The 26,156-nt window shown below is 47.0% G+C and overlaps 4 non-coding genes across 4 annotated transcripts; all 4 read right to left on the bottom strand.

Annotated features, from left to right (window-relative positions):
- Positions 1–6,814: 6,814 nt before the first annotated feature.
- Trnat-agu (transfer RNA threonine (anticodon AGU)) lies at positions 6,815–6,886 on the bottom strand. Its single transcript has one exon. It is a non-coding gene; the product is annotated as a tRNA-Thr (tRNA).
- Positions 6,887–7,224: 338 nt separating this feature from the next.
- Trnak-cuu (transfer RNA lysine (anticodon CUU)) lies at positions 7,225–7,297 on the bottom strand. The gene has a single exon. It is a non-coding gene; the product is annotated as a tRNA-Lys (tRNA).
- An 11,922-nt stretch (positions 7,298–19,219) lies between these two features.
- Positions 19,220–19,292, bottom strand: Trnak-cuu (transfer RNA lysine (anticodon CUU)). Its single transcript has one exon. It is a non-coding gene; the product is annotated as a tRNA-Lys (tRNA).
- A 5,533-nt stretch (positions 19,293–24,825) lies between these two features.
- Positions 24,826–24,898, bottom strand: Trnak-cuu (transfer RNA lysine (anticodon CUU)). The gene has a single exon. It is a non-coding gene; the product is annotated as a tRNA-Lys (tRNA).
- Between the last annotated feature and the right edge of the window lie 1,258 nt (positions 24,899–26,156).

Here is a 26,156-nt window from a genome sequence, read left to right as displayed (position 1 = left end):
CAAAATTAACATATATACTTGATGTGACTCATAAGCTGAACGAGTTATTCTCCGACGTTGTCTTAGATGTGCAAGTGCCAGTCAAAACACGCGGCGACGGCACGCTGCCGACCATTTCGCCAGTTAACACCGGTCTTGTTGTGTGTGTTTCGAGCTCAAGAGCATCTCCAAGCAGGAAATGGTCAACAGCAATATTCAGACGGTTTCGTACTGCTCAGTTGCTACACTAAAATGGTATGTTTCTTTTCCAGAACTGGAAAAACACGACCGTGACAGGATTCGAACCTTCAATCTTCGCATCCGAAGTTCGACGCCTTATCCAGATTTTTTTTTTTTAGCTCTCATTTTGTGTGCTTTTCTCCGTTGTATCTGCTCGGGGCTGACGTTGTAAGACATCCGATGAAGTTCATTGATGACTGATTAACTCAGTTTTTTTATGACAGAGGGTACGTAACCCTCTGACCGAACACGCTGAGTTACCGTGCAGGCAAAAATATCGTATTGTTCGTTTCATCTGCTCGTTGTGCACGTCGTAAGACGTCCATTTCAGTTCGTCGTTGATCCATTAACTCAGTTTTATTTTTTTATTTTTTTTATTTTTTTTTTTTTTTTTTTATTGCAGAGGGCAGCTAACACTGTGTCCGGACACGCTGAGCTACCGTGCTGTCGAGACCATTTCGCTAGTTAACACCGGTCTTGTTGTGTGTGTTTCAAGCTCAGGAGCATCTCCAAGCAGGAAATGGTCAACAGCAAGATTCAGACGGTTTCGTACTGCTCAATTGCTACACTAAAACGATATGTTTCTTTTTCAGAACTGGAAAAACACGACCGTGACAGGATTCGAACCTTCAAGTCCGACGCCTTATCCATTTTATTTTTTTATTTATTTTTATTTTTATTTATATTTATTTATTTATTTGATGGAGCAGGGAGGGGGCTGGCGGAGGCAAGGTGGGCAGGGGTCGCTACCCAAGGCCTGTCCACGATGCCTGCCCCCTCCCATCCTGGGGATGTGATGTGGTACAAAGGATACAGTTGGTGTATTATTGTGATTTTTTTATTTATTCATTTATTTATTTTTATTTTTTTTAACAGTGAGGAACAGAAAACTAGTAAGTGCACTCCTTGCGTCGAGTTGGGGACGCACGTAACTAAAACCATGCTAATAGTTGTAGAAAAAGGCATAAATAAAGAGAGCAAAGTGCGGGGCTAAGGAAACCATGAAACAAAACTGAAGGGTGGAATCCATACCACAATTAACCAGTGCTACATCTTGCACCGGATGGGATAACTAAAACTGCGAAGACCTTTTCGCACCGGAGACAAAAAGAGGAAACGGGACAAATACTGCTACAGAGTGTGAGGGTTCACAACGAAACTCTCCATCTGCTGTATCATCCACGTATGACTTCTCGTAATGATGAAAGTAGATCCCACGTTGTACCGTGTAGTGTTCTATTATCGTATTGTAATTTTAGCTTCTCTTATCCGTGACGTTCCAGCTACGTGGAGGGTCGTGGAACGCACTCCACAAAAAATTGGAAAAATATTGTCGCTACTTTGGGTTACGGAGGATCTTGCAATGTCGTTCCTGCAAATAGTTCCAAAAGTCTAAAGTGTCCTTAGTGCCGTCTTGAAACAAATAATGCACTGCATGTCCACGAAACCACGTCATTGCATTAGTTTTAGTCCGTGGGTAATACGTTTCATCCGGGTATAAGGTAGTCTTAGGGGCGATATGATTTGGCGTTACCGGAAGGAAGTATGCTGACATTTGCCTCACTAAGTGCCACACTGCTGTGGACTAGCCACAGCTAAGACGGTGTTCATCGTTGTCTTGAACGCCACAGCTCGTGCACGTGGGTGAGTCTACCATGTGGATCGCATGTAGCCTTGATCTGGTCACCTGCTTACCGTTGACAGTGATATACCACATCGCCGTGACGTCAGTGTCTAGTGTTACGTGGTGAATTGTCCTCCACACTACCCTCCAGTTGACGTTCGGGTGCTTCCTCTCCACTACGTTGTCGGGTCGTCCACGTTGCAGGACCCTACAAACCGTCTTTGCCGACGCCAGTTGAGTCGCTGGTAAGGCAAGTCGAAAGTAACTGAGTTCGAGGTAAAAGACACCGATGTATAAGAGCGAAGAGGGGACGTGGTGTATCGGCACAGGCGGCAACAGGGAGGGCGGTGCTAGTTCTTCTATTGACAAACTGGTCAGACTGTCCGGACGGCGGTGCCATAGTTTGACTAATGTGCTCACAAATAGGGCAACCGCTCTGTCATAAACGTGATAAAGGCCAAGCCCTCCCCGATCCGGGGGAAGGGTGAGAGTCTCACATTTGATCTTGAAAAGCATTCTAGAACTCACGAAGGACCCAAAAGCCGCAAGTATACGGCGAGCTAACATCACCGGTATAGGTAATATCTGGGTGTAGTGCGGAATGTGTGACGCTAAATGTGTGTTGACATACTGAGACCGTTGGACGATATCCAGGTCTCGTAGGTGGTTGTTGGCAATTGCAGTCCGAACATTTCGTAAAAGCCGTCGAAAGTTGTGAGCAGCAGTCCGTCGTATATCGTCTGTAAAATCAATGCCTAGACATTTCAAACTATCACTGAGCTGTAAGGGGGTGACACTGTTCTCAGACAATCCGACCCCGATGTTCATCGCCACCGATTTTGCGACGTTGATACGACTACCAGTGGCCATGCCATATTTCGCTATCCAAGTTAGTGCGCTAGCGGTGTCGTCACCGTTGCGGATGACAATCAGCAGGTAGTCAGTGTACGCTTTACATCGGAAAGTGTGGCCTCGTAACGTCATACCCGTTAGTCGTTGGCGCAGGCCGCAGAGGAGAGGTTCCATGGCCACAGCGTAAAGTAAAGTGGACAGAGGGTAGCCTCGGCGTATCGATCGAGAAATTGTGAGGGGCTGCGAAGGTCGGCCGTTGACGATCACCTTGGACGTCGCGCCACGGAGTAGTCGCATGACGACAGTGACGAATGGCTGTGGGTACCGCATATGTTGGAGGACCGCTTCCAAATTGTTGTGGTCCACTCGGTCGAAAGCTTGACTAAAATCGATGGCCGCCAGTGCACCCTTCAGACGACATGCCCTCGCCAGTGAGATGAAGTCACGATATTCGCTGAGTGCTGTTTCAATATTATTGTCGCCTCCCAATGACGTCTGATCGGGTGAGATAACATTGCGTAGGGTCTGGCGTATCCGCGCCGCCAACAGTCGAGAAAAGATCTTAAAGTCGCAGTTCAATAGCGTCAACGGGCGGTAGTCCTGCAGTCGTCAGCCACCAGACGGTTTGTGAATAGGAATAATCATCCCTTCCACAAGGGCCGCAGGGAGCGGCACGTCCGGGGATAGTAGTTCGCGACAGATGTCCGTCCATCGGGAGGCTAATAAATATTGAAAAGTCCGGTAAAATTCCAAGGGGAGGCCATCAGGACCCGGAGACTTGTTGACAGCTCCTTTTCTAATGGCGTTGATCACTTCTTCTTCTGTAATTTCTTCCATCAAGGCCGCTTTTATTACCGGGGTGACGGTGCCGTAAATCGTCTGAGAGACGTCCTCCAGTGCTGTCGGATCACGGGTCTGAGCGGAATAGAGCTGGGCATAATGATTGTAGAACGCTGTGTTTATGTCTTGTTGCGTGGTGAGGCGATGACCGTCCTCCGTATCGATGAAGCGTATCAGCGCTCGTTGGCGTCGTTTACGTTCACGAAGGACGTGGAACATTGACGGGCGTTCGCTAGGTATCCGATCCTGCGTCCTCGAGCGGATGACTACCCCCTCTAGGTGGCGTCGCATATGAGCGAGGATCTGAGCCTTGGCACGGTGGACCGCCGTTTGTCGTTCCGGAGACGGCGCCATAGCATCGCAGGTGCGCAAGACCCGGAAGTAAAAGTCGAGTGTATGTCTTCGCCAAGTAGCATGGTCGCGACCGTAGATTATCAACGTTCGCCTCAGTGCCGGTTTGGCGCAGTCCAACCTCCAGCGGATCGTTGTGGGATACGCACGGAGGCGATTTTCACACGAATGCCACGTATCCTCAACGGCTTGGCGGCAATCCGGGTACGACAGGTGAGCGATTTTTAATTTCCACGGGCTGCGGCTTCTCCACATTTGTCGCCGCCGCAGGGTGACGGCACGAATGTAAACTGAGTGGTCCGAGAATGCTGCAGGCCACAGTTCCACATCCTGTGTTCCAGCGGCGAGAGAGCGTAAGACATAAATCCTGTCGATACGACTGGAAGAGTGACTCGTGAAGTGCGTGAATCCCGGTCGGTGGCCGTGAAGATGTTCCCAAGTGTCCACCATCTGCAGGTCTCGAATTAGCGTCTCGAGTTCCGGGCACGGATTATGACGTGGTAGTTGGTCTCTGGGCGCCAGTACGCAATTGTAGTCACCTCCAAACAACAGACGGTCGTGGGGGCCTTGGAAGAGCGGGGCGACGTCTTCCGCAAAGAATCGTGAACGTTCGCGACGTTTGTCCGTCCCGGAAGGTGCGTAGATATTGATAAGGCGGACACCCAGTACTGTGAGTGCCATTCCTCTTGCCCCAGGCAGAAACATCATATCGTCCGCCACTATCCCTTCCCGAAGAAGTACAGCGACACCGCTGCATGTTGGGGAAGCTGGAGAGACGCAAGCATCGTAACCGTACATGCCTGGAAAGTCGTTGACGTACACTTCCTGGAGGAGGGCTATGTCGATGGAAGCAGAGTTCAACATATCCTGAAGCAAGGATAACTTAGCGCGCGTCCGTATAGTGTTGATGTTTATAGTTGCAATGTGATAAGTTTGAGGTCTATCCACAGCATCCGTGTTGACCATCAGTACCCCTGTAAGGCTGTCTCGTCACTCTAACTGATGGCGGGAAAGGGTCAGCACTGGTGGGATAAATTTCCCCCCGTGTCGTCCGACACGATGGGCAATGAGTGTGCCTCACAGTCGTCTGCCCAGTCGCCATGAAATACCATCGGCTGTTGGTGGCTGTTAGTGGCTGCTGCGGCACTCGGCGCTGACTCCATCGGCTCTTCTGGCTGGGAATCGGCAGCGGCTGCCTGCTTGTTATCCTGCTGTTCTGTGGGGTCGGAGGGGCTGAAGCCGTCACCACGGCGATCTGTTGAGTTTGAAGTTACAGCGGCCTCTGTACCGCCGGTACCGTCGTCGGAATTTCCACTGTCCATGTCAGACGATCGCTGCAAACACTCCTCCGATGGAGCACGCCGCCGTCTCTTGTGTTTTCGCGGGGAACGCTGTTTACGGTCGTGTGCTTCAGTATCTGAATGTGGGTGGATTTCTTCAGCTGCTCCGGTGTCTGGAAGAAAAGCCGCTGTCGGCACAACCCGTGGGTCAATGTCCATCCTGGCATCCACGCCTTCTTGCAAGGTCGGTCGGCGATTATCTTCAGGTGGGGGTGCCGTTGTAGAGACCGGATCCTGTACTGTAGAAGCCATTATGTTCTCGCCGTCGGGGGCGGCTATCGGACTAATGTCGTCAGTATCGGTAAAGGTTGCTGCCCGTGTAACTTCGGCGTAATTGAGAGGAAGGGTCGTCACCGTAGAAGGAGTCATAGATTCACCTGTCGGGATTTGAGTAAGCCGTCGTCGGGGACAATCCGAACGGACGTGCCCTACTTGGCCACAACCAGAGCAAGTGCGTGGCTGACCGTCATACATAATGATCGCCCTACATCCGCCGATGACAAGATAGGACGGAACATGTTTGGTCAATTCAATTTTAATCTGTCGTACCGCGTTCTTAACGGGGTACGTTGTAAAGGTGGTCCATTCTTCTGCCATATGGCTGATCACTCCGCCGTAGGGCTGGAAAGCCGCGCCGACTACGTCCGGTGGTACTTCAAAAGGGAGTTCGAAGACGCGTATCGTACGTAGGCCAAGCCCCGCGTGATCGATAGAGACCGCCCCAATATGGCCATCAGAATGTTTGAATTTAAGACCGTTCGCATGTGCGCTCACGATTCTGTTGCACACCTCGTCATTTACTAGCTTGACGTAGACAACACTGCTCGTGATAGAGAGATGGATACCAATTATGTCTCGCGGGAAAATTTTAACGTCGTCACGTAAGAAACGTTCCACTTCAAAAGCTCGCGGTCGTGCATGATCGGGTTGAAAACTGATCTTGATGGTGGTTTGTCTGTATGAATGTGCCATGGTGCGTCGGTAGTGATGGACTCCAAACAGGCGACAACGCAGTAGTAAACAACTACGAGCACTCGCGACCACGCGGACGGGACGTAAACAAGACGTCCTCGCCGCAGCGCTGCGGAAAGCAGACTGACCATTAGGCCACACGGTCACTGACTTATATACGACTCATCTCGAAACGCTCACACCCCAGAGGAATTGTGTTTTCGTTCTACACAGACGCTGCCCCTTGCTGTTTCCCACCCTTTCGTCACATTCAACCTCTTACGAGACCGACCAAATATAGACTGGGAAACAAAACCACACACTTTGTGCATTCGCAATCGAAGACAGGGCGTCTCTCGCCGCATTTGCTACGATGGCCATTTGCTACTTCTGCAGAAGCGGCGGCGACGACGGCCGCGAGAGGCTCTGAGATATGTGAAAAATACATCTATAAGATATAATTCAGACTGCCTCGTCCCACCTTATGCTGTACCACTTTGGCAAATGCTTTATCTGCGCTATTCCCCTTAATCACATCTGAAAGTAATTCTTATATAACGCCTGTCGCTAATTGTTCGTCATCCCAGATACTGTTTGCTATACGGTCACGACGCGCAACTGATTTCGAAAATTCGTCGGCCTCCTGTGAGGATCGAACTCACGACCCCTGGTTTACTAGACCAGTACTCTGGCACTGAGCTAAAGAGGCGCGGCCTAGCTGTTCTTTTGCGTACTTCGTTCTTACGGTCGTCTGGATCATCAGTCTTCAGCTGACAACACTTCATATCACCGACTAATATTTGCAGCTTTGGCGACCTATTACTGCTTGGCTACACATGTGACACGTAACCGATGTGCTCTCCAAACAACAACACTTGCATTTCAGAACATGTCTTTCACACATGACTACAAAATCACCTTCACTTTCAAATACAGTTTGCTTGCGACTGACAGAGACGTAGGCAAAGTTTAAAGTTGCTATTTCCATTACATAACGTTAATCAGAAAAACGGTAATTTACATCTGCAGCGGAACAAAATTCCGTTCCGCCCAGCGTGGGGCTCGAACCCACGACCCTGAGATTAAGAGTATCATGCTCAAGCGACTGAGCTAGCCGGGCTGCCTTTTAAATTTTTTTTTTAATTTTTTAATTGTTTATTTTTTTTATGCATCTCAGCGCTAGGCAGTCGGCGGCAAGGCGGGCAGGCGTCGCATCCTGAGGCCTGGCCACGATGTCACTGCCATACCCCGCACTCATTCGCATGGTTTTGTGGTTTTATGTTATGGCTATTTGTGTATTATTCATTTTTGTATTAATTTTTAAAGTGGCATCATGTGCGCCAGTGTTTTTATACATATAAACAGAATGTTAAAATAAATCCATGTCTGGTCTTAGGATTACGCAGCACACTATGAAATCCAGCACAGCAGATACTCTAAGTTGGTCTTCGCGTACAAATAATTTTCCCAGTTTCCATGTCGTTTATTGGTATGGTGAATTCTGTTGCCAGATGGTTGATTGTGGATTCCTGCTTCTCAAAACCTTGAGCATGCTATGCGTTTGAAGATGCGCGCTGGTAACGTGGGGGCACCATAGAGCCGGGACATGCCAAACAACCATTTCCCGTATTATAAGTCCTCTTGATAGGAATAATAGAAGCTGCAGAAAACTTCTGGTTCTTACTAAATCTTTGTGCAGCTATGATGAAAGATAATGCGAAATGAAAGTAAACAAATGAGGATCCTCTTCAGGGTGTCGCACTGCGGAACCAAAAGTAAAGTGCTTTCATTGCAAAACGAAAAGGAACACCAAAATACAATTAAATGTTCGAGGCCGAGTGCACGATGTACTCTGTACCGTCTATTGATCCATGATGCAAATCACCCACATCTGACGGTGCGGAGCAGACCAATCCATGGAAACAATAACAATAATAACAAAGTAGTGAAAAAAAAGAAAAACTCCGCCCAATGGATTTAGAAACTTAAATTCTTCCATCACTTAAAGCAATAGTGAGAAAATATTGGAACTGGTCTTCATACTGTCGCAATTTCTTAATCGCATAGTACTCTTCGATGAGGTACATCTGATAATCGTGTAGCGTTGCCGTTGTATGGACGAGCATGTAATAGACGAACTGGCCCATGAGCCAGACATAACTATTATTCTTAGATTGAGGATAAAGCTGCCAGTCCGGTCGGAGCGCGTCTTGAAGTTGAATGGAAGTATCCGACGTCCTATTAATGACAGCGAGTTTCTTTCGTGTCCACTGCCATATCTGTGTTTGATCCCTGCAGTGGAAGAGATGCGGCAGGGTTTCCACTAGGTTACACTTGGCACAAAACGGGGTGGGCCGCAGCTTGATTTTGTGCAATTTCTCTCCAGTGGGAATCACCTTATTGACAGCGTCATACCAAACAGATCGAACTCTGGAACGAAGGAACGGATAACTAATGTTCTTCCATATATTTCTATAGTTTATGCCTAAATGTTTCTTCTCAATTGGGTTATTCAGCTGCCGTTTAGTAAGAGCACGATAGATCTCCGCCGTGTGGAACGGATGCGGGTTATCCTGAACATAGCTGAGCTCCACATAATATCGCCAGACATAGCTGAGCTAGGGATGAATGTGTCCCACATACGTTGGCGCAGACAACTCCTTTGGACGTAAGGTCTTGAAAAGCTGTTCCGTAAGGCTATTTTGGTTACTGTGTAGTATGCGGGAAGTACGAGTTAAAAAAGTAGCCACACATTGGGATTCAAGGTCTTTGACGCCTAAGCCACCTCGGGAACGAAGTAACGAGGTAGCTTTAAAGGAAACTTTAAAGATGTTCCCTCTCCAGACATACCAGCAAGCAAGTGCTAAAAATTTTTTTCGCAATGGCTGTTGGGATTGGTAAAACAGCGGCAGTATGATAGAGCTTACTGAAAACGTAACTATTAATAAACTGTGCCCTCTGCATCCGGTCTAAAGACCGCATGTTATGTTCTTTGATCACCGCACGTAAGATGGTAAGCTTGCGTTCCCAATTCGCGTTGAGCATTGCCTGGGGATGTGGTGATATAACCAGGCCTAAATGCCACAGATGTTCGGTCTTCTCCAACCAAGAAATATCGATGGAGTTCGGATTACGACCCAACGGCATGATTTTGGACTTTCGCTCATTAAGTCTGGCACCACAAGCGACAGAGTACTGATGGACAATCCGACGAACTGACCCCAGCTCTTCGGTGGTAGTAATAATCACACTGATATCGGCGGCATAGGCGTGGCAGACCGTTTTGTTGTTTAACGTTTGCAACCCATGTAAAGTTATGTAAAACTTTTTAAGAAGTGGCTCTATAGCAATCGAGAATAAAGTCATGGAAAGGGGGCACCCTTGTCGTACTGCTTGTCGTATAGGCACAGGGGCGGTTAACTGGCCGTTAACCTTCACGCGTGAAGACGTTCCGCAGATACATTTCTTAATAAGCTGTCGAAAACGCTGACTGAATCCCATTTTACTCATTGTGCGCAATAAAAATCCGTGATTAATTCTGTCAAACGCCTTATCGAAGTCGAGAAACAGTAACGCCAAATCAGTGTTGGTAATCCAAGTTAAATAAGCCAGGTCACGATATTCACACAGGGCATTTAACATAGATCGACCACTGACTGCACTCGTCTGATAAGGGCCAAGTACTTTGCCAAGAAGCACTTTAAGCCTGTTGCTTATAATCCTAGTCAAGATCTTGAAATCGGAGTTAAGCAACGTAATGGGCCGAAAATCATTTAACATAGTCGGATTTGATGTTTTAGGAACCAGGACAACCATTCCTTGCGTGAACTGCGGGGGGAAGGCAGCATGCGAGAGCAATTCATTGTACATTTGGGTCAATTCGTCGCCGATCACATCCCAATACCGTGAATAAAATTCGACCGGTAAGCCGTCTAAGCCGGCAGCTTTTTTCTTGGCAGCGCACGCAATAATGGACTTAACTTCAGAGTAGGTGACATTGGCCAAGAGATCAGCGTTATCATCCTGATCCACTGTGGAGGCGATGTCGGTTAAAAATCATCCCCCGCCGATAGATCGGTATCTGACTCAAAATAATGTTCTCGAAAATAATTGAAGACATACGCCTTGATAGCACCCTGCTCATTGTACAGATGCCCCCCAGCATCCGTAAGATGAGCAATAAGTTTTTGTTTACCACGTTTCTTTTCCCGTATGATATGGAATAACGATGTGGACTCGTGGGAAACGTCATCAGAAGAGCGCGATCGTACCCGATTACCAACAAGTGCTTCACGAACTAAAGCTGTAAGTTTTGCTTTGATACGCTTGATGCGGATCAGGTTGTCGGACAATGCGGAGGGATCGCTGTACAGCTGGCGTAAACCGAGGAAATAAAATTCTAGAGACTGTTTCCTCCAATAAGCCCTGGTCCTGGCAAACTGGCAAAGACATTTCTGAATCCGCGGCTTAACAAAATCCGTCCACCAAAGAATGCGCTCCCTATACCGAGCTTGCCTCTGGAGGCACTGCTGCCACGTGGCAACGAGGCAACGCCTTAAGTCCGCTTCTTCTAGCAGAGAGACATTCAGCTGCCACGTGCCGCGTCCCAAAAATGTCTTCTGTCGCAAATGCCGTAACGTTATGTGGTATGCGGAGTGGTCACTAAAACTGAGCGGCCATAGTTCACAATCACGAATGGTATTTAAAAGATCTTGAGAAACATAAAACCTATCCAGACGGCTGGAAGAAGCAGCGCTCACATAGGTATATCCCATCGTGTGTGGTCGAAGGTGACACCAACTATCTTTTAAATGCAGTCCATCTGTTAACATTAGTAGCTCGGGACAAAAATTAAAATTCGGACGTTGATCTGCTTTTCGCAAAACGCAGTTAAAATCCCCACCCAGGATGATCTTCAGACGAATGTTTGTTAATAATGGCACAACTTCAGCCCTAAAAAAATCACTTCTGTCCCGTCTGCCAGCGGACCCTGTCGGGGCGCACACGTTCAGGAGAAGCAAATCCTCTAATTGGACGGCAATGCTGTGTCCCGTTTCTAAGATCGCTGTAGGTTGGTAAGCGATGCCAGCTTTGAATAAAATCGCAGTTCCCGTCTCAGTGCCTAGATTTAATATGGCATCATACCCAGGTATTTCTCTAACCTTGGGTGACACAACTTCTTGGAAGAAAACTATATCGATATCTGCTGCATGTAGAGAGTCGGTCAAACATTTAAGTTTGACATCGGATGCGATCCGATTTAAATTAACTTTGGCAAGTGTGTAATCTTGCATGGTGGGGATAGGAAGGGTCCGTTTTATTCACTGTCGTCGGCCCAAGACTTTTCGGATGGCGTATGCTGATGGCCAGTATCCATCAGCTCAGGACTCGGACGGTCGACATGCATGTCCATATCGGCCTCCCCCACGTGGCGGGCGACGGAACCCATTTCATCTGTGCTGCCGCGGTCACTGCCGTCTTTTCGGATCTGCTTTATGGTGCGTTGCAGTTTCTTTTCCAGTGCGTATCTCCTCCTCACTCTGCTTCCGTGCCGCCCGCTTAGATTTCCCCGTTCTTTGGGGAGGTGCGTCGGCGTCAGAAACGGTTTTGGTATCCGTCAAGAGGCTGTGCGTAGAGCCTTCCTCAGATTGGTCACTGCCGGGAGGGAGGGGTGTGTGGGGCGCAACGTCAGGGGTGCAAGAAATGCGCGACCTGTCGCCACCATCCGACAACTGTTTCAGCTCAGCGTACATGGTTGGAGTAATGACGGGAGTCGGTCCTGCATGGTCGGCACGACGGCCGACAGTCGTGGAAACCTGCAGGTGTGCAGCGTGGCTGTCGGCATCGGTGACATCACTACGAACGGGACATTGGGGGGTTGTCGCAGAGTTGTTGACAACAACTGCGCCGGCGTCTGGGGTCACCGCAGCCGGTTGGTGGAGCGTCGGGTGTGTCACAGGCGACTCCATCAGAGTCTGGGCGGAAGACAACCGATTGTCATCTTGCCCATCGAGAGGCGTAAGACGATGTTGCATTCTTCGTCGACCCGCCCGGACACGGGGACAAGCAGATTTTAAATGGTCGGTAGAACCACAAATTACGCAAGTTCTCGGTTGTCCTTCGTACATCACCACCGCTCGAAAACCCTGCACCAAAATGTTGGACGGGATGTGCTTCGTCAAATCAATTTTCGCATTCCTAAAGCCATTATCTACATTGAAATGTCTGTAACCCCTCCACTGCTCGGCATGAATTTGCAGGACATTACTGTAGGGAGACAAAGCTTGCCGAATTCTATCGAAGCTAACTTCGAAAGGCAGATTAAATATCCGGCCGTTTCGAAGCCCTAGGCCAGCATGACTAACAGACACTGCATATTTCGCCTTTAGAATTCACAAAATCCGCTGTGCCCTCCGTGAGGGTCATAATACGAACGCAAGGATCGTCACTAACAAATTTTACATACACAGCGTTCGCAAGAAAATCATATGAAAAGCCAAGAACTACTTCATCTCGCAGTCCTAAACGATCGTAAAACCAGTCAACGAGTTCATGAACCTGAGGTCAAGCATATCCATACGGAAATCCAAATCGTAGCGTGTAACGTCTCAACACATCTTCCATCACTTTCTTGAAGTACTACTTACAGTACCAACAGCTGCGGGCGACGCCAAGCTGCTGTTTCCCACCCATTCGTTACATTCAACCTCTTACGAGACTGACCAAATATAGACTGGGAACAAGACCACACATTTTGTGCATTCGGAATCGAAGGCGGGGCGTCCCTCGCCGCATTTGCTACGATGGTCATTTGATACTTCTGTAGAAGCAGCGGCGCCGCCGCCGCCGACGACGACGACGACCGCGAGAGGCTCTGAGATATGTGAGAAATACATCTATAAAATATAATTCAGACTGCCTCGTCCCACATTATGCTGTACCGCTTTGGCAAATGCTTTATCTGCGCTATTCGCCTTAATCACATCTGAGAGTAATTCTTAATAAAACGCCTGTCGCTAATTGTTCGTCATCCCAGATACTGTTTGCTATACGGCCACGATGCACAACTGATTTCCAAAATTCGTCTGCCTCCTGTGAGGATCGAACTCACGACCCCTGGTTTACTAGACCAGCGCTCCGCCACTTTTATTTTTTTTATTTTTATTTTTTTACAGACTGTGTGTACTATATCCCTCTTGTTGTAAGCACTAGACAATCAGAACAGCTACAGGGCGGAGTAATTCACATCCTCAGCGGTAATTGCATTGTCACAAAGGCAGAGCAATTCCATAGGCGTCAGCTTCAAAAAGGTCGCATGCCGAAAGCCGGGTTCGAACTAGGGACCCTTAGATCTTCAGTCTAACGCTCTCCCAACTGAGCTTTTCTTTTTATCAACAACTAAAACACTCTTCTTTGCTTGTCTCTGATTGCTTCTGGAGAAGTATAGAAAAAAAATAGCTCCGTTGCTAACACAAGAATTGTCCTCATTTTCCGGCGTACTGGAGTCTGCGAGTGGCGGGGGTGGGAACCAGGACGCGTCACAGAAGCAGTGGGGCCTCTTCGCGGCACCACTGGTGTCCTGCGGCCCGGGCCCACCCACTTACACTCACATGTCTCACCCTATACCCATTCTATTAAATGTTAATTTAAGCATATTGCCGAAAATGTTGCCATGATTAGGATATCCGCAGGTTTTTGCGAATTCGATGTCCATAAACAGCTTGAATTCTAAGTGATCGTCACCACCAAGTTTATTAAAAACATAGCTGGAATAGGTGCCCAGCAACCACATAACTACATTATTTTTCGACGGCGGATAAAATCGCACGTCGGGTCGAGACAACATAGTTGAAGGTATGTTGGTGGTTGTGGTCCTCGTAATGATGGCTAGTTTTTCTCTCAGCCAACTCCAATTTCGTGCACGTTCTCCGCAGGTATAACTGTGCATAACGGTATCCACCAGTTGACGGCTATGGCACAGAGTTGTATCACTGAGTCCGATTTTATGTAGCCTCTCACTTGTACTAATCACTTCATTGATTGCTTTGTACCATGCAGTTCGAGCGGCTGAAGTAAGGATCCTGGAACTGACATTACGCCACACTATATCCCAGTTGATGCCACTGCACTTCGTAACAATTGGATTTGGTCCTTCATGTTGTCGCCAGTATGCCAATATTGCTGTAGCTGCTAAATGTCGAGAATTTAAGCTCTTGACTGATGTAGCTGCATGCAAGGAAATAGTCGCGGATGTATTTGAGCTTGTAACTGATGGTCTGAATGTTCAGCGGGGGGTCAAGGCTTTGCGGCCTGACAGCATAGAATAATTGCGCCGTAATGCCCGAAGGGCAGTTGGTAAGGATAGAGACCGTCCTTGTGACATAGAGAGCCGCTGCCTTTTTCTTGATGTCGACTAAGCCCATCCCTCCGTTCAGGGGGTGGAGTGTAGCAGTTTTGGCAGATACACGAAAAATTTCCACGCGCTTAATAAAATTTGTTATCGTCGACATAGTATTTCTAGCAATGACAGCAGGGAGCGGCAGGAGCTGCGCCATGTAGTAGGCTTTTGATAAGATACAGGCATTGATAAGTTGAATGCGATCAAATTGGTTGAGGCTGCGATGGTAATTATCAATTAGGGCTCCATTTATTTTACGTGCTACATCTCGCCAGTTTGCCGCTATCATCTGTAGAGAGGACGCCATCAACATGATCCCCAGAGCCTTGTGTTCTCTGACTTGTTTAGCATAATCAACACGCAAATGCTGGAGGCCACAGAGGTTCAGAAATTTGCTTTTGTGTTCATTTAACTGCGCTCCTGACACCAGACAGTATTTCCGAAGTTCAGCCTCTAATACGGTGACATCATCGACATCGCGAATCACTACACCCACATTGTCGGCATAAGCTCCGATTACACTTTTTACCCCAGAAATTGTAATCCCAGTGAGTTTCGTCTGCAACTGTTGTAACAGAGGTTCAAGGAAAAGTACAAAAGCAACATAGACAGAGGGATCCCTTGTGGAACCCCTCGGTTGATTGGTATTGGTCGCGTCAGTCGTGAGTTGACAGAAAGTTTTGCAGTGATTCCCATGGCCGCGTTTTTAATCATGTCAATCGTGTTCCGAGAGTAGCCCAATCTTTGCATAGTCTCGAGAAGGTAAGCATGATTTACGAGATAAAAAGCTTTAAAAAATCAAGAAAGATCAGCCCACATTTCATGTTACTAGCGTTCGTTAACGCAATGACGTCGCGGTAAAAAGCAGCCGTTTGCAGAATTGTTCTCCTGAAGGCGCATGTCTGCTGTTGGCCAATGATTTTAGCAGTGAGTGGCGTGAGTCTCATGTTAATTGCGCGAGCCACGATCTTATAATCCGAGTTTAACTACGATATTGGCCGGAAATTGGTGATAGTTTTAGTACCTCTGTTTTTAGGGAGAAGCACAATTTTACATTCCTTAAAGAAGGGTGGGACAGACGTTCCTTGCAAGACTTCGTTCACGACGTGAGTGATTTTGTCCCCGATGATGTGCCAATATTGCTTGTAAAATTCAATTGGTAAGCCATCAGGGTCCGGCGATTTCCCAATCGGCGAACTGCAGACAACCCCCACAACATCTTTATTACTGAAGGCCAACGAGATAGAGTCATTGTCTTCCCTAGTTACGGTAGATGAAATGGCACTAAACAGTCCGTCATAGCAGTCATCGTGTAGAGTCACTGATGCGTAGGTTTTGACAAAATAGTTGTGCAGTGCTGTGACAATCTCTCGTTGTGTGTCAACCGTTGTTCCATCCTCGAGTTTCAGGGCGTCAATAAAAGTCCGCCTCCTGTTCCTTGTATGTTTGAGGAGGTGGTACAGAGTCGCTGCTTCATCATCTCTGACCGACGTCACTTTAGATTTTATCTTAAGGCCGTCCAGTTTCATCCTCTTCAGATTGATTAATTTTGCCTTTATTTTCCGAATGTCGTCAATTCTGGTGGCCGTCGCGTCTGCACGATCGTACAGGTCCCGTAAGATTGTGTAATAAAATTCCATCGTCTTTTTGATTTCCGCCGCCCTTTCAATTCCGAATGACATGATAACTTTTCGCAGTTTCGGCTTTGCCTGCAGAGTCCACCACTCTATAGTGCTGCGAAACTTGTGAGTAGCGCGCAAGCACTGCTCCCAAGCACGACGCACCCCCTCCTCCAGCAAAACATCCGATAACAAAGACACATTCAGGTTCCATTGATCTTTATACCATCGCGTGGGTTGGGGAAGTAATTTCAAGCACGCGATGACACCACTGTGATAGGAGAAACTGGAGGGGATCGTCTCTACTTTTAATAAATCATTCTCGATAACATCGGAAACATAAATCCGGTCGATTCTGCTGCAGGAATATGCGACGATGTGAGTGAAGCGTACCAATGTCGGGTACCTAATTTCCCACGCATCTTTAAGTTTGAGGTCGGTCACGAGGCGCTTTAATTCAGACGAATAATTAAAAGTTGGGGACTGATATTTCCTGGATAAGACACAATTAAAATCACCACCAATGATAATGTGTCGGGGATTTTTCCGAAAGAAAAAAAGTAGCTCGTTCCGCTCTATAGGTATTGCCAGAAGGTGCGTACAAGTTGATGATGGTGACGCCGAAAACAGTGATCCCGATCCTTCTACCCGATTCCAATTTGTCGATCTGAGTAACTGGAATCCCTTCTCTAATTAAGACTGCGGTGCCCACGGTCGTTTCCAGGGAAAAATTTGCAATGCCGACAAACCCAGGAAGAGTAAATTGTGGCATCGACACCTCCTGCAAAAGTGGTATATCAGTACCGGGCTCATATAGATATTGTTTTAATGCATGCAGTTTCACTTCTGATCAAATTTTATTAATATTGAGGGTCGTGATCGTATAGGCCTGTGACATAATAACAGGACGTCTGAGAGAAGGAGGGATCAACTGCCGTTAATTGCCCACATCTCCATGCCATTCCATGTGAGTAGCGGCCGCGCAATTCCTGTCTGGAGCGTCACTGAGTTGATCTCTTGCATCTTTGTTTTTACTCTTTTTCCGGACAGCATTAACATTTGGTGGTACTTGGATCCTGTGACGGACACTCTGCAGCACCGCTGCAGTCGGAGGTGTGGGAGAGTCTTGGGTGATGTCAATCGTCTCTCCCGACACATCTTGCGCCGGGAGCGCATGCGCCGAAACCGCTGGCGAGCGATCAGCTGAGCCACCACTTTCACTATCAGCTTGTTTGGCAACACTCGCTGCCCGAAGTTGTTTGTTGTCACTGACAGTCCCAGGCTGCTGTGTTTGTATACCGTCGCGGAGTTGATGACATTCATGTTGTTCTGAGGCTAGGGTCGGAGCAGTTGCCACGTGTTGTGTACCGTCCGCTCCCGGAGACATTGTTTGTATACCATAACGGCGAGCCGCGATGTGAGTACTTCCAGTAGATACGTGAGCCATATCTACTTGTTGACTTTCCTGAGTGTGCTGTTGCGGAAGTTCTGAGACATGAGCCTGTGGTAACTGAACGGCGTCGACGGAAGTATCGACGCTTGAAATTGCGGTAGAAGAATCGTCCACAATCGCTGCACCGGTTATAACTATAGTACCCGAAGCGATCCCCCGTACGACCGATTCCGCGGTCTCGTGCGCACTGAAGGTTTTATCATCAGAGTCACGGCTGTCACAAGTTCAACGCCTCTTATTAGTCGTGGCATCGACCTTCGCGGGTGGCTTAGCACCATTGTCTCTCCTTACCAGAGCTGGAAACTCTTCAGGGCGAAATTCTTTTAGCTCTTCCGAAGGTACGGCAGAACTAGGGACCTCACCCTCTACGATAGGGTTATCCGAAACTACATCAGCCAACGTAAGACTTTTACGCTTCTGTAGCGAATTTTTTAGCACAAACATTCGCCTGGGACAGTCATGACGCAGGTGACCACTCTCATTACATATATGGCATGTGGGAGTTTGGCCACTGTAAGTAACATGAGCCCTATAGTCACAAACGGTAACATGCGAGGGTATATTCTGCTTTATATGCATTTCTACTGATCGGACGCCACTGTAACATTGTAACCTGTGCTGGTTTGACCACCGTTCGTTACGAATCTGCTTGATATCCCCGAATTTGGACAGAACTTCCTTCAGATAACAATCTTCTACTTCAAGGGGTAGGTTAAAGATACGCACATTGGTATACTCCACATCGGCATTGGAAATGAGCACAGTACTTACAGAATCGTCCCGGTGTCGAAAAACAGCTCTCCCTCCGTGTTTCGTCAGAATCTCTTCCAGTAATACAGGATTCAGCAATTTTACAAATAAGCAATATTCCTCGGTATCATAATACGCCGTGTGCACTTGATCAGAGGTAATTCCAATGACATCCACAACCCAATCTGGTATTTCCAAGGCACTAGGCTGCACAGAACGGGTAGACTTGTCAAATTCAAATCAGAGTGTACACTTTCTCGGAAATAACCTGGACATTGCAAAACGATAACTAGCAAAGGAACCGCTAGAAGAACACAAGAATGAAAATCAAACTCAAGAACAATATACACTAAATAAAAACACTTCACGATAAAGAGAACACTTAAGTTGTTATCACGACTTGTAAACACGTGGCGGAGTGGAGCACTTTACACGTCCGATCAGCACGGTGTCACAGGCGCGACTTCCACTGAGCTAAAGAGGCACGGCCTAGCGGTTCTTTTGAGTACTTCGTCCTTACGGTCGTCTCGATCATCAGTCTTCAGCTGACAACACTTCATATCACCGACTTATATTTGCAGCTTTGGCGAACCATTACTGCTTGGCTACACATCTGACACGTAACCGATGTACTCTCTAACCAACACCACTTGCATTTCAGAAAATGTCTTTCTCACATGTCTACAAAATCGCCTTCACCTTCAAATACAGTTTCCTTGCGACTGACGGAGACCTAGGCAAAGTTTAAAGTTGCTATTTCCATTACATAACGTTCATCAGAAAAACGGTTATTATCATCTGCAGCGGAACAAAATTCCGGTTCGCCCAGTGTGGGGCTCGAACCCACGATCCCGAAATTAAGAGTCTCATGCTCTAGCGACTGAGCTAGCCGGGCTGCCTCGGTAAATATGTGCCGGGCAGCACGTCACACAGTACTCGTATGGGTTGGGTGGTCCCATGCAGAATCTCTCCATGTTGCCTAATGTTTTCTTAACGTCACACTCGTCACGTACTTCACTTTTATTTCATAATCATTTCTGAGAGGTAAAGGAATTGAATGAAAACCTGCAGAGTTAGTGGCGTCAAAATTAACACACATACTTGATGTGGCTCATAAGCCGAACGAGTTACTTTCCGACGTTGTCTTAGATGTGCAAGTGCCAGTCAAAACTCGCGGCGACGGAACTCTGCCGACCATTTCGTTAGTTAACACCGGTCTTGTTGTGTGTGTTTCAAGCTCAAGAGCATCTCCAAGCAGGAAATGGTCAACAGAAACATTCAGACGGTTTTTGTACAGCACAATTGCTACACTAAAACGGTATGTTTCTTTTTCAGAACTGGAAAAAAACGACCGTGACAGGATTTGAACCTGCAATCTTTGGATCCGAAGACCGCCGCCTTATCCATTTTTTTTTATTATTATTATTTTTCTTCTGCTTACGAAATGAAGCTTGAAAATCTTGCCAATCGAATCCTTCAGTGTGGTTGTAACTTGGGAGTCGGTCAACATGATATATTATTCGCCTTATAGATGGTCCGCCTTTTTGCAGTGAATATCTGCTGAACTTTCAGTAACATGAAATTCAATCAGTTGACCTGTTAGTTTCTTTATTTTACGTCACAGTTTTGAGCAGGTAGTTGGCGAAGTGATCCTTGTAGTTTTGTGTTTTCATTAGCAGATGGTGCTGAGTTGTAAGATAGACCCAGAAGTCTTCTTTACTCTTTTCTTCTTTTGTAAATAAGTAGTGTACTGTAGCGGATTTTAACCAGTTTAGTGCGTTCCTTCTCGTCCGTGGGTACGGAGTATCATCCGGCGTTAGAAAGGCAGCAGGCGTTATATATCTGGGAGATGTTCTGCTGATGAGCGCCAACTTGTTCGTGATATATGCCCATATATCTTTTACTTTGTCGCACACAAATCTGTGTTCATCAGTATCTATTAAATTACACGTGATGCATAAAGGTGATTCTGCGAGGTGTATGTTATGTAGTTTGGAGTTAGTGGCCAATTTTCTGTTAACTGCGAAATACCAAGTGGCTTGCATTGCTGACGGCTAGTGTGGACAATGGATGTTCAACCAGATTACCTTCCAGTCGTAAAAATTGTATTTGTCTTCGACGTTATTTGGCTTCTTATCTTTCATGAGTTCCTGGTACACGCGTTTCACTGCCGTCATTGCTTGTACGGGGATCCTTGTCTGTGCATAACTGTACTCCAATAAAAACCGTTTTAAATGATAAAGTCCGTTTGGAATATGTTGCACCGTGATGGGTGGACTGAGGTTTGCCGGAGCTATCTCAGTAAGCAGGTGAGCAGCGAGACTATCTGCTGAGTGTTTCCATTGGTGGAAAGTTTTTGATATGTATAAAGCTTGCGCCTTCTTTCCAACATCGACAAGCTTTAAGCCACCATTTTTTGTGGCCAGCGTTAAGGTGTCAAACTGAACTTTAAAAATGTGACGATGGCTGACAAACTGTCCTAATGCTGACATAATTCGTTTTGCAGTGTGTGCAGACATTGGTAAAATTTGAGCGATATAATTGAGTTTTGAGGTGAGATATACATTTGCGACCGTGACTTTCTGAATTTCATTTAGTTTTCGTACACTGTGTTACCGTATGCCGGCACGAATAGTCTGTAGAAGCTTTCTATAGTTGGTTGCAATTGTGTGCCGGATATTACGCTGAAAATCAATTCCAAGACACTTGAAGATCTTCAGCTAACGTAGTTGCCTGTGAGGGCGCGATCCTAGGCCGCGGCCAATATTGAATATTCCAGACTTTGTCCAGTTTAGTTGTGCACCGGACGCTTGCTCATATTGCCTGACTGTCTGTAGTGCGGTTTCCACTTCAGTTCTATTTATGATAAGGAAACCGACATCGTCTGCATACGCCTTGCACACAACTCGGGATCCATGTATGACGATGCCCTGTAAACTTTTCGTCAGGGTAGCTAACAAAGGCTCAATGGCAATCGCAAAAAGCGCCATGGACATTGGGCAGCCCTGCCTGACGGAACTGACTATCTCTATTGCTCGGGTAGGCTGGCCATTGATGATGATTCTGGATGAATTAGTCGCTACCATCTGTTGTATAATGGCAACGAACCCAGGTGGAAAACCCATCGCAGACATGGTACGAAAGAGATACTGGTGGTTTACCCTGTCAAAGGCTTTGTCGAAATCTAAGGACATGATGGCACATTTCAGTTTACAGACTTCCGCAATGGAGATTAAATCACGGTAGTCGCATAGAGTCTGTTGAATTTTCCGATCCTTGCCCACGCTGGTCTGGTAAGGGCCAATGATGCTGGTCATCGTGGATTTAAGCCTTTGGGCCAATAGTCTCGCAAAGATTTTATAGTCGCTGTTGAGCAGCGTTATCGGTCTTAGATTTTTTACGTTGGCACCGCCTGAGTTTTTTTAATTAGAACGATTGCGCCTTCACAGAAGCTGGTGGGGATCACGTTGTTGTGGTCTAGAAGTTCGTTACACATGCAAGTGATCTTCGCCTTTATGGTGTTCCAGAATTTTTGATAGAATTCGGCGGGAATTCCGTCAGGTCCGGGGGATTTATTCTTAGCACTTTCCCAGATGACATATCCCACGTCGTCTTCGGTTGCCACGGCTAATAGCTGTTCCGCGTTCGCGAGACTGACTCTGTTGTGCAAATTATTCAAAAGATCGTCCCGCACTTGCACGTTAACTTCTATTTTTGACATCAAGGTGGTGAAGTAGTTAAGCACCGCCGCCTTAATCTCATTGTGCGTAGTCAGCGTTGCGCCATCCTCAGCAGTTAACTCCGTCAGAATTTTACGGGATCCTTTCCTACTTTCTTGGATCATATGGTAGACTGAGGTGAGTTCTTGGTGTGCAGTAGTCTGGACCCGCGACCTGACTTTGTAGCCTTCTAGCTGCGTCCTCCTTAGGGTTAGGATTTTGGCCTGGATTTTCTTAATTCGTTTACATTGCTCGACGGCCGAAGTGCCGAGCGCATACAGTTCCCGCAGACAATGAAAATAGAAATGGATCGTCCTGTGAAGCCAAAAGCTCTTTTCCCGTGCGTAGTTCATGAAACACCACCTAATTTTAGGTTTGGCGCACCTGAGCCACCAATCAATGGCTGTATTGTAAGAGGCAAATCTCTGTTCACATTCTCGCCAGGTTTGGAGGAAGGCTTCTTGACACGCCGAGTCTTGAAGATGTGAAATATTTAATTTTCACAGGCCCCTGTATCGATACGTTCGTTGTCGGTCTAGAGTGATAGTACAGATGTATGCAGCATGATCTGAGAACGCCACTGGCCATACTTCTGACTGCAGAATGTTATTCCTCAAATTAGGTGTGACATAAATTCGATCGAGACGGCTTGCCGAATGGGTCGTAATATGGGTAAACCCAGGTGCAGCCCCATGCTTGAGCTCCCAAGAGTCAATTAAGCCTAAGTCTCGTACAATTCGTTCCAGTTCAAGTGATCTGTTAAGATTGGGAGTCTGGTCCTTTGCACTGATGACACAGTTAAAGTCACCTCCGAAGATAACATTGTCGTGGCGGACGCCAAAGATTGGAACTATTTCTCCTTTAAAAAAATCCGCTCTTTGACGTCTATTACTGGAACCGGATGGGGCATATACATTAATTAGTCTGTTGTTATAAAAAGTGCCCGAAATGCCCCTACTGTTCGGCAATTCTGTGACGTCAGTGATAATAATACCTTCCTTGGCAATAAAAGCTGTACCTAGTTCACAAACGGCTCCAGGATTAGTAATCACATTATAACCTGGTATGCAATCAAGTCCGACCTCTGTTACTTCTTGGACAAATAAAATGTCTACATCAGCTGCATATAAAAAGTCCTTTAAATGTTGTAATTTACAAGCGCTACGTATCTTATTAATATTTAGAGTAGCAAGTCGATAGGCCTGTGGCTGAATTGTGGGTGACTAAACAAAAGCAATGCCTAAAATCCGTCCAATATCAATCATAAATAGCGCTGGAAAAGCAAACCACGTCGAAAATGCACTGTGCAAGCAATTTAAATACATCTATGGACAGTCACTGTAAAGGCAGAGTTAAAAATATTCTCCGTTTGAAAATGGATCAGTCGCGAGTTCTTTTTGCACAGTAGTTTCTGTCGAGGCGTTACCTTTCTCATTAACATCGTCGTCCTTGGGGACCGAAGTTATGGCTGTCACCGTTTCTGAAGTATCCATACTGTCTACTTCGACATTGGATTCTGTATCGTCTGCCCAACTAGTTGGCTGTGGGCCTGTCGAGGTGGTTATTGACGCTTCAACAGGATAGAGGTCGATCATGTGGTTATCACGGTCGGCTCGAAGTGTAGCTGACTGTTCGGGGTTCAGAGGTAGAGCATCTGAGACATTGTCAAGGACTGATGGTAAACTAGCTGAGGGATGATCATGGTTTGTGCTATCAGATGCTTTTGCACTGATTTGTTCACCGATCTGTTTAGCCTTTTCGCGCAGAACCGGTGCAATCAGTTCGGCATCCTGGCGGGCAACTCTCCGTTTTTTAGTTTTTCTGGGAGATGCACACTTTTGTGGGCTTTTATCATCACCTGCTTGAGATTCCCCCCGTGGAGTAGCATCGGCCGGTGGAGACGCAGCCGTTTGCAACGCAGATGCCCGTTCTTCGGTGACTACGATAGACGTCGATATTTCTGCTGGTTTAGGTTGACTCTGATCAGGCGTTTCAGCAGTCTCGATTCGTCTCACAGTCGCAGGCAGTTAAGTGGTTTCACTAACTTGTGGGACCGTGGGTGTAGCCGAAAGCCCACGCGCCACGGCCACATACGTTACAGACAGTGTTGTCATTGAGGGGGGCGTGGCAGCCCCGCCGATAGGCAGCTGCGCCACTCGCCTCTGCATGCATTCGGCTTGCACGTGACCTGTCGAGTTGCATGCTGCACATGTTCGAGGCTGGTCATCGTACATTACTATCGCACGATACCCGCAAACGTGAACATAAGACGGGATGTGCTTCTGCAGCTCGATTCTTAATTGCCGCACCCCGTTAAGAACTGGGAATTTATGTGCACTAGACCAGCGTTCCGCAATATTGCTTATGATTTTACCGTAAAGACAAAGCACTGCGTTTATCTGTTCACTGGTTATTTTACATGGAAGTTCAAAAATTCGAACAGTCAGTATTCCTAGGCCGGCATGCGAAACAACAACTTCTCCCACATTTCCATCGCTATGTTTAAACGTTAGGATACCACCACAAGATGCAACAATTTTCTCGCACATGTCGGATCTCGCTAATTTAACGAAAACGGTGCTACTGACAATCGAAAGATGTCCTGGCGACTGACAGAGACGTAGGCAAAGTTTAAAGTTGCTATTTCCATTACATCACGTTAATCAGAAAAACGGTAATTTACATCTGCAGCGGAACAAAATTCCGTTCCGCCCAGCGTGGGGCTCCAACCCACGACCCTGAAATTAAGAGTCTCATGCTGTACCGACTGAGCTAGCCGGGCTGCCTCGGTGAATACCTAGCGGGTAGCACGTCACACAGTACTCGTTTGGGTTGGGTGGTCCCATACAGAATCTCTCCATGCTGCCTAATGTCTTCCTAACGTCACACTCGTCACGTACTTCACTTTTATTTCATAATCATTTCTGAGAGGTAAAGGAATTGCATGACAACATGCAGAGCTAGTGGCGTCAAAATTAACACACATACTTGATGTGACTCAAAAGCGGAACGATTTACTTTCGGACGTTGTTTTAGATGTGCAAGTGACAGTCAAAACTCGCGGTGACGGCACCCTGCCGACCACTTCGCTAGTTAACACCGGTCTTGTTGTGTGTGTTTCAAGCTCAAGAGCAACTCCAAGCAAAAAATGGTCAACAGCAACATTCAGACGGTTTCGTACTGCTCAATTGCTACATTAAAACGGTATGTTTCTTTTTCAGAACTGGAAAAACACGAGCGTGACAGCATTCGAACCTGTAATCTTCAGATCCGAAGTCCGACGCCTGATCCATTAGGCCACACGGTCACTGACGACCAACTATAACTTGTATACGACTTATCTCGAAACTTTCACACCCTGAGGAATTGTGTTTTCGTTCTGCACAGCCGCTGCCCCTTGCTCTTTCCCACCCATTCGTTACATTCAACCTCTTACGAGGCCGACCAAATATAGACTGGGAAACAAAACCACAAACTTTGTGCATTCGGAATCGAAGGCAGGGCGTCCCTCACCGCATTTGCTACGATGGCCATTTGCTACTTCTGCAGAAGCGGCGGCGACGACGACGACGACGACGGGCTCTGAGATATGTGAGAAATACATCTATAAAATGTAATTCAGACTGCCTCGTCCCACCTTAGGCTGTACCGCTTTGGCAAATGCTTTATCTGCGCCATTCGCCTTAATCACATCTGAGAGTAATTCTTAATAAAACGCCTGTCGCTAATTGTTCGTCATCACAGATACTGTTTGCTATACGGCCACGACGCGAAACTGATTTCCAAAATTCGTCTTCCTACTCTGAGGATGGAACTTACCACCCCTGGTTTACTACACCAGTGATCTACCACTGAGCTAAAGAGGCGCGGGCTAGCGGTACTCTTGCGTACTTCGGCCTTACGGTCGCCTGCATCATCAGACTTCAGCTGACAACACATCATATTAGCTTCTAATATTTGCAGCTATGGCGACCCATTACTCCTTGGCTACACATCTGACACGTAACCGATGTGCTCTCCAAACAACAACACTTGCATTT

Source organism: Schistocerca gregaria, unplaced genomic scaffold (assembly GCF_023897955.1).
Source record: "Schistocerca gregaria isolate iqSchGreg1 unplaced genomic scaffold, iqSchGreg1.2 ptg000169l, whole genome shotgun sequence".
Taxonomy (NCBI): Eukaryota; Metazoa; Arthropoda; class Insecta; order Orthoptera; family Acrididae; genus Schistocerca; species Schistocerca gregaria.
Note: the sequence above shows the minus strand (reverse complement) of the source record. Positions and strands in the feature narration are given on the sequence as shown.